Source organism: Schistocerca serialis, chromosome 1 (assembly GCF_023864345.2).
Source record: "Schistocerca serialis cubense isolate TAMUIC-IGC-003099 chromosome 1, iqSchSeri2.2, whole genome shotgun sequence".
NCBI classification, from domain to species: domain Eukaryota; kingdom Metazoa; phylum Arthropoda; class Insecta; order Orthoptera; family Acrididae; genus Schistocerca; species Schistocerca serialis.
The window spans coordinates 933,671,167-933,680,190 of NC_064638.1; the positions used below are offsets into that span (position 1 = coordinate 933,671,167).

Here is a 9,024-nt window from a genome sequence, read left to right on the forward strand (position 1 = left end):
GAATGAGATTCTGGCGGGGTGCGGAGAAATCTCATTGGACACTTTGGTACGATGTAGGGAATCAGTGGTGACTCGTACTCAGAAATATATTGATGGCCACCAGTTTGAACATTAATCACATTTGCAAAGTACATTTATTTCTCCAATTGGACTTTAAGCTTTCCATTTCCAGAAATTTAACATTGTAGAACGGGAAATAAATTTTCTACGACTCTTCAAAGTGTGTATCCATTTTTTTTACGCACCCTGTATTTTAAATTAAAATTAAAAATTGTATTTAATGGGAGAAATAAGAGGTGACAATAATGTTGACTTAAATATGTTGTGAGAGTTCTTACCTTTATACTTTCTACATGTTTGCTGCAAGTCTGTTACATGTGTTGTCTTAACTACGGTAATAATTAATAATATATTGACTAATTAGTTCACAAAATGTTTCCGAACTTCAGATAACAGTGGAGATTGGGAGTTGATTTAATATGTCATAGTCAGTAGCAGGTGCGAGAGCTCGGTAAGACTTCGAGGCAGTCACATCTGATGCAGCGAAAGAAGAGGAAACGTCACAGCTTCAGTTAGTGTTACATGTTATGAAATTGTATAACAATCAACGACATAGAGAGTTACATTTTCAGATTAATTCTATTTAGTGTCTGAAAACCTTAACGTACCTTTGCTATGTGTGTATGTTGTGAGCGTGTGGGGTTGGTCTGCTACTCTGTTATTCTGCGCAACGGATTAATCTGAGATGTACCCTTTCGTCTGTGGCTCCTGCAAGATGCAATTTCCACCGCCACACTACTACAGAAGTCAGACAGACGCTCCTAACGTTCTAAAGAGAAATGCCTGAAAAACTTTCAGCAGTAAATATCTTCTGGAGTCGTCCGCTGTAAGGAAATGACACACAAATTCACAAAATTTCTTATGTAACTAGTGGGATACTGGGTACTGGAGTAGGGCTAGTTAGTGTAAGAAAAAAATGAAACTAACGAAAATTATTATTTATTTTACAAAAATCCTGAGAAATCACAATGGCACTTTTAGTTATGAATTGAACAAGTTATATCCTGGTTCTTTTCGGAATTCGCTAATGAAATTTCTATACAAAATCTAAGATTGTTATTGACTTGGCAGAATGGCTGAGAGGCGCTCCTACTCAACTTGAATAATTATCTTTTAGAATGTTGCTAGGTACGGTCGAGGCTGTCGCGTGTGAAATACAGTGAAGTGTACTGTGGCCGGCCGGAGTGGCCGAGCGGTTCTAGGCGCTTCAGTCTGGAACCGCGTGACCGCTACGGTCGCAGGTTCGAATCCTGCCTCGGGCACGGATGTGTGTGATGTCCTTAGGTTAGTTAGGTATGAGTAGTTCTGAGTTCTAGGGGACTGATGAACTCAGAAGTTAAGTCCCATAGTGCTCAGAGCCATTTGAACCATTTTTATCGAAGTGTAGTGTTGTGGAGGAAATATGGGGCTCGCAATAGCTGTAGCGCGCAATACTGTAAGCTGCGATGACTGCTGTCTGCGCCGCTCGCTGCTGACAAATAAGATAACTCTCGTTCTATCTGGATTGACCTTCGCCAATCAAACTCTCCCCATGCCTTGATGAAGTCAAGGATTCCTATTCGCCCCTAGTATAACTATTGGCGTGTTACACCGGTCAGATAACCAGTCCACCGCAATGCCACTCAAAAATTCGCTCGCAGGCGTTTAACTATAACTCTGTCCGTTCGCACCGCACAATAAATGTGTCGGCCAACACAGTGAACAATGCTTAATCACAAGGGCTCAATATAGAGTCGCACTTCGATTCGCTCTCGACAGAGGTGAAGTACTGAGGAGAGACTTGTTCCTCGCTCCAAGAGCGACAACGGAACGGTGTCTCTTCACGCCAGACGTGAAGGGGTATATCTTTTGGTCTCTTCCATTACTCCTTCAGCCCAAGGCGTCAGAAATATCGTCTGCCAATCAACATTGCTCTTCTAAAACGGGAGAATGACGTTTCGTTTAAGGCGACCAATCTGGAAATCCGTAGTAGTGTCGGCGTTTGGCGTTTTCTGTCTACCTGTGAAAATCTCTGAAATTGCGCGCTATGTGTATAGAATGCATAGGTTGGACGCTCCCACACAATGTAGCGGAATTTGCTTTTAAGCCGAACACGGGGTCGTTCCCCCTTTCACTCGGACACACACTGTCTGCTCCACTGGCGGCCGAGGTTGACTCGTCCTTTGAAGGGACCGGCCTCCCGGTGTGTGGTCTGCTTCTCTCGAACTAAAAGCTCCTGTGACCGTCGTGTCTGGAATGTATGTGCGTACGCCAGCCTCGAGTATTTCAACCCTGGTGCGCATTTGTTATTTGCATATCGTTTACATGAATTCGTACAACATTGACTTTATCTTATCGAGTTCGGGTTCGAATGAAGCGTCTTGATGTGCGGAATATGATTGTGAGGGCGGAATATGTAAGCAATGAAGGTCAGGAGACCACGACGTCTTACAATGTGTATCCCGTCTTCACTTCCTGTGTCTGACACTGAGTCAGAGTCAATGTCTGTCTTCGTGTCGTTTACTACGTCTGATCTGTCAGATGTGGAGCCTGTAAGGATAAGCGGAAGTCATGTCGTGTGTGTCCTGCCAGTAACCAGAAGAAGTTCTCCGCAGGCGGGTCTGGTGCCCCACCCAGGAGGAAGAAAGCCGCGCGTTTTTTACGAGGCGGTCCGCCAGCCCGGCCCCCACTCCTGCGCTGCGCGGCTCAGCCAGGCGTGGTCGCCGAAATGTGCAGCGACAGCAGACATAGGCACGGGGCCGCGGACAGGCCAGCCGAGCGTGGCGGCGGCGGCGGTGCACAGTGAAAGCGCACGCTGTCTGGTCTTGTCTTGTCTTGTCGCAGCCGCCGCGTAAAACAGGGCGGGGCCGCTTTCGCGCCCGTATCGCGGAAAAAGTCCGCAGCAGGGCTGGCGCCAGGAGGAAGCAAATCGCAGCCATTACAGGCGGAGCACGCGCTCTGATTGGTGACGGACGCGAAAGACAAACGGCCACCGCGCTCTTCGCGTAAGAATCAAATCGCACTATCCTTATTCGATTAATGATGATTACGAGTAGAGGTCTGCGCTGATGCTTATATCCGGAAAAATATCCGAGGATATCCGGTACTCTGTGGATAAAAGCCCACGCCGATGCAGATCTCTGTAGATATATTACTAGGTGCTGATAGGCACTTGGTGGAGGGAGTCGCAACTGACCCATAACATAGACAAGTGTAATGTATTGCGAATACATAGAAAGAAGGATCCTTTATTGTATGATTGTATGATAGCGGAACAAACACTGGTAGCAGTTACTTCAGGAAAATATCTGGGAGTATGCGTGCGGAACGATTTGAATTGGAATGATCATATCAAATAAATTGTTGGTAGGGAGGGTGCCAGGTTGAGATTCACTGGGAGAGTCCTTAGAAAATGTAGTCCATCAACAAAAGAGGTGGCTTACAAAACACTCGTTCGACCTATACTTGAGTACTGCTCATCAGTGTGGGATCCGTACCAGGTCGGGTTGTCAGAGGGGATAGAGAAGATCTAAAGAAGAGCGGCGCGTTTCGTCACAGGGTTATTTGGTAACCGTGATAGCGTTACGGAGATGTTTAGCAAACTCAAGTGGCAGACTCTGCCAGAGAGGCGCTCTGCATCGCGGTGTAGCTTGCTGTCCAGGTTTCGAGAGCGTGCGTTTCTGGATGAGGTATCGAATATATTGCTTCCCCCTTCTTATACCTCCCGAGGAGATCACGAATGTAAAATTAGAGAGATTCGAGCAGACAACGGAGGCTTTCCGGCAGTCGTTCTTCCCGCGAACCATACGCGACTGGAACAGGAAAGGGAGGAAATGACAGTGGCACGTAAAGTGCCCTCCGCCACACACCGTTGGGTGGCTTGCGGAGTATAAATGTAGATGTAGATGTACTACGATTTTCGGCTATCTGGCCTGCGTAGATCGATAACAATAACAATTATTCACTCGATGGACCGTAAGTCTGTCTTCCATTTTGAAAGCACTAGATTTGGGTCCAAAAACCATTGCGGTTAAAAGTGAAACAGGAAGTGACACAGAATCTGAGGTAGAATTCACTGAAAAAATTTGGGAATACAGGGTGTTACAAAAAGGTACGGCCAAACTTTCAGGAAACATTCCTCACACACAAATAAAGAAAAGATGTTATGTGGACATGTGTCCGGAAACGCTTAATTTCCATGTTAGAGCTCATTTTAGTTTCGTCAGTATGTACTGTACCTCCTCGATTCACCGCCATGATTTCATGCGGGATACTCTACCTGTGCTCCTAGAACATGTGGCTTTACAAGTACGACACAACATGTGGTTCGTGCACGATGGAGCTCCTACACATTTCAGTCAAAGTGTTCGTACGCTTCTCAACAACAGATTCGGTGACCGATGGATTGGTAGAGGCGGACCAATTCCATGGCCTCCACGCTCTCCTGACCTCAACCCTCTTTGCTTTCATTTATGGTGGCATTTGAAAGCTCTTGTCTACGCAACCGCGGTACCAAATGTAGAGACTCTTCGTGCTCGTATTGTGGACGGCTGTGATACAATACGCCATCTTCCAGGGCTGCATCAGCGCATCAGGGATTCCATTTGACGGAGAGTGGATGCATGAATTCTCGCTAACCGAGGACATTTTGAACATTTCCTGTAACAAAGTGTTTGAAGTCACGCTGGTACGTTCTGTTGCTGTGTGTTTCCATTCCATGATTAATGTGATTTGAAGAGAAGTAATAAAATGAGCTGTAACATGGAAAGTAAGCGTTTCCGGACACATGTCCACATAACATATTTTCTTTCTTTGTGTGTGAGGAATGTTTCCTGAAAGTTTGGCCGTACCTTTTTGTAACACCCTGTATATTGAAACTACAACAGGAGAGAGACATAAAAGTTAAGATAGACTCCTTAGCTTTATCAGATAACCTGTGATTCCACGTCAGTTTATTCACACAGCACAAAAATCAACAGGCATTATTAAAGAAACTACAGAAAGAGTTGGTCTCCAAATATTATATGAAAAAAAAATACGATGGACATTGCGGAAGTAAGCTTCGTCATTGTTCTTGAGGAAGAAGACGCTACACCAGGTGACACAGGTGACGTGGAGTCAACGAGGGGAATGGCCGTCAGCCGAGAAGGAATGTCGCATGCGCAGGTCGCCGAAGAAGAGAGAGTAGCAGCCGTCTGACGTCCCCGAGGTTATTCGAGTACACATCACGATGGCAGGCGGGCGTGTACTGACACTGTGGATGCCAAAGAACGTGCGTTCTGTTATCCGGTACGAATGGGCACTTACGACTAGTGTATTCGTTATAAATGAATGCCTACAGACAGTGAATGGTGAAGAGACCATGTCTTGTCGAATGGTTGGGCGCTGTTGCTGCATGTTCAAAGAAGGAATGCAGAGTGCGCAGAATGTAGGTCGAAGTCAACGTCCCTCAGCGTCCACGAATGAAAACATCGCTACGGTACAGGACACTGTGAATCGCAAGGCACCTAGTTCTACGAGAGTGATTTCTTGAACTGGTTGCACGCTACGACAATTGTCTCTATGTCGGTGCGACTTTGTAGAAACCTAGTTCAGGGTGTATAGATCATGATGTCATGGTGTACTTGTTTTTCGTAATCAAGTTTCCGTATGAAAAACAATGAAGAAATGTATTTTTGGAACGTCCCTCATTTATATCTTGCAACAACCTGACACAAAATTCCCAAAAACTAAATATGAGCAATAGAGTCACCTTTTCAGTTCAAGTATTTAGGGGAAAACATCCAAGAGACATGCCCGCAAAAAAATAATCACGAAATTCGCTGCCACAAAATGCAAAGAGCCTTCAGTCTTAAGAAAAGATATCTCTATAAAAAGGCAACTGAAAAATGCACGAAACTGAGACACCACGACACAGTCATCAAACCAGAGCGTCTTTATGCGGCCGAAACACACATTTCAGGCAGAAACAGAGGCACTGCAGTAAATGAAAAGAGGTGAGGAAAATTTCCCCTGAATTGTACTCAGGAAGGAACATGTAGACTACGACGAAATAAAGAAATTTGAAAAGTAAACAACTATTCATTTGGGCATGAAAAAAAGCAAACTAACATTTGACAGTATGCAATATGTCACAACTGGCAACTACTCTACTTGCATCCCAGTGTTGCGGACAAGCTGAAGAACTATCCAAATTCAGTACTTACGACAGAAAACTGTAACTTACGAAACATATCAAGGATGTGGCAGGCAGGCTAGCTGTATTAAAATGTGGCCGTGCTGAGCCTCTATGTTCTTACAGAGCGGATTTTAAATTACGAGCTCCGACTTCAGTAGATGAATTAGCAGGCCAGGCGCAAGCCTACCGTGAGAGCTCGATGTATCGAACAGATTAAAGTGATCTCCAAAATGTTTCCAGTTCGTCCCGAATCGGACTCCTGTGTCGTAATCACGGGGCCAATACCTGCCTTGAGCTGACTGCGACTATTACTTTCATACGGCTGCAGCAGGATGGTGATCCCGAATGCGCGCTGGCCCAAAATTTTACTAGCCTTTGAAGTGGTCAACTGCGCGCTCCATCACTTTTATAAATAGGTCAACTGCGCGTGGTAGCCAGACTCAAGTCTATAGCGCGATCGAAGGAAAAACAAGTTGGCATTTCCTTTCACATTTTCCGAGGCTGAAGACTCTCTATGGCTGCTAAGCTAAACCTCTTATAGGTATAGCTGAAAATGCACGATAAGATACTCACTCCCGCAATGGGGCACTCATCAAGAAATTTAAAGAGACACGGAAAGTAGCTTTATTTCTAATGATAATAACGGGAAACACTTTTTAAAGAAAATTGACACGTGTCATAATTCCATTTCTGTACTTTAAATTCAATTCTTGTAGTGTTGCAAATGCTTTTCACATTTATTGTTATATCGTTGAGGTCCATGTGAATCACTCATTTTAATGTAGTGGTTGTCTGAGTTTTAACGATAGTACTGACCGAAAAAAAATCACGACACCAGAAAATAATTAATATAGAGTAATGAAATTCTTCGAATACATTTGTCTAGGTATCATATTTAATTGATTAACATTACGAGATCACAGGTTAATGTAAGCGCGACGTAAGCCACTGAAAATGTGAAATGCTGGTCCGTTAATAACCGGCGGAGCCACCAGAATGTTGAATCCAAGCATGCAAACGTGAATGCAGTGTGTTGGACGGTGCCGTGCGTCAGTTTGTGGGACGGAGTTCCATGCCTGTTTGCAGATGACCGGCCAATACAGGAACGGTTATACTGTTTATGGATGACGCTGGATGTTTCGTCCGATGATGCCCCATATGCGATCGATTGGCGATTGATCTGGTGATCAGCCGGCCGAAGTGGCCGTGCGGTTCTAGGCGCTGCAGTCTGGAACCGCGAGACCGCTACGGTCGCGGGTTAGAATCCTGCCTCGGGCATGGATGTGTGTGATGTCCTTAGGTTAGTTAGGTTTAAGTAGTTCTAAGTTCTAGGGGACTAATGACCTCAGAAGTTGAGTCCTTAGTGGTCAGAGCCATTTGAACCATTTGATCTGGTGATCGAGCAGTCCAAGGCAACACGTTGACACTCTGTTGAGCATGTTTCGTTACTACAGCGATACGTGGGCGAGCATTACTCTGTTGGAAAACGCCCCATGAATGGCAGCACAACAGGTCGAATCAACAGACTGACGTAATTTGTAGGCAGTTGCGTTGGATAACCACGAGAGTGCTTCTGTTGTCACAAGAAATCGCACCCAAGACTTTAACTCTAGGAACACAACTGACCTCAACCCTGCACTCCAGCCGGCCGGAGTGGTCGTGCGGTTTTAGGCGCTACAGTCTGGAACCGAGCGACAGCTACGGTCGCAGGTTCGAATCCGGCCTCGGGCATGGATGTGTGTGATGTCCTTAGGATCGTTAGATTTAAATAGTTCTAAGTTCTAGGCGAGTGATGACCAAGTCGCATAGTGCTCAGAGCCATTTGAACCTGCACTCCAGTGAGCTCTCGCTTGACACCACTGAAGTGCAAATGGCGGTGGTTTGGGGACAGTGGAATGTACGCTACAGTGCGTAAGGCTCGGAGCTATCGTTCAAGTAGTCGATTTGTAACGGTTCGTTGTGTCACTGCGTTGCCAACTGCTGCTCAGATTGCTGCTGCACATGTAGTTCAAAATGGTTTAAATGGCTCTGAGCACTATGGGACTTCACATCTGAGGTCATCAGTCCCCTAGAACTTAGAACTACTTAAACCTAACTAACCTAACGACATCACACACATCCATGCCCGAGACAGGATTCGAATCTGCGACCGTAGCTGTCGCGCGGCTCCAGACTGAAGCGCCTAGAACCGCTCGGCCACACCGGCCGGCTCTGCACGTGTAGTAAGATGCTCCAGAACCATAAGCCAAACACGATGGTCTTCCCTGTCGGTAGTGGCACGTGGTCGTTCATAGCCCGGTCTTCCTAAGACCGTACATTTCCGAGACCACCGCTGCCAGCAGTCATGTATAGTGGCTACATTCCCGCCAAGTCTTTTCACAACAACGCAGAAGGAACATCCATCTTCTCGTAGTCGTAATACACAACCTCTTTCAAACACGAAAGAAAAGATGATTGAATCAAGACCCTAAGCTGTCGACAGGCATTGATATACAACGTGGACAGCTGAAAATGTGTGCCCCGACCAGGACTCGAACCCGGGATCTCCTGCTTACGTGGCAGACGCTCTATCCATCTGAGCCACCGAAGGCACAGAGGGTGGTACGACTGTAGGGATTTATCCCTTGCACGCTCCCCGTGAGACCCACATTCCCAACTTAATGTCCACATACTACATTCGTAGTGCCCCTGCCCACTACACTCATTACTCGCGGTAGACAATCTGACCGCGTCCCCAACGGTCTCAAAGGAAACTAACACTCACGGCCTCTATAGCGTGTATTTAAAGCAAACATGACTTTCATCCT

General features: G+C 45.9%; 1 non-coding gene across 1 annotated transcript; it reads right to left on the minus strand.

Moving 5' to 3' along the window:
• Positions 1–8,733: 8,733 nt before the first annotated feature.
• On the minus strand, positions 8,734–8,808 carry Trnat-cgu (transfer RNA threonine (anticodon CGU)). Its single transcript has one exon. It is a non-coding gene; the product is annotated as a tRNA-Thr (tRNA).
• Between the last annotated feature and the right edge of the window lie 216 nt (positions 8,809–9,024).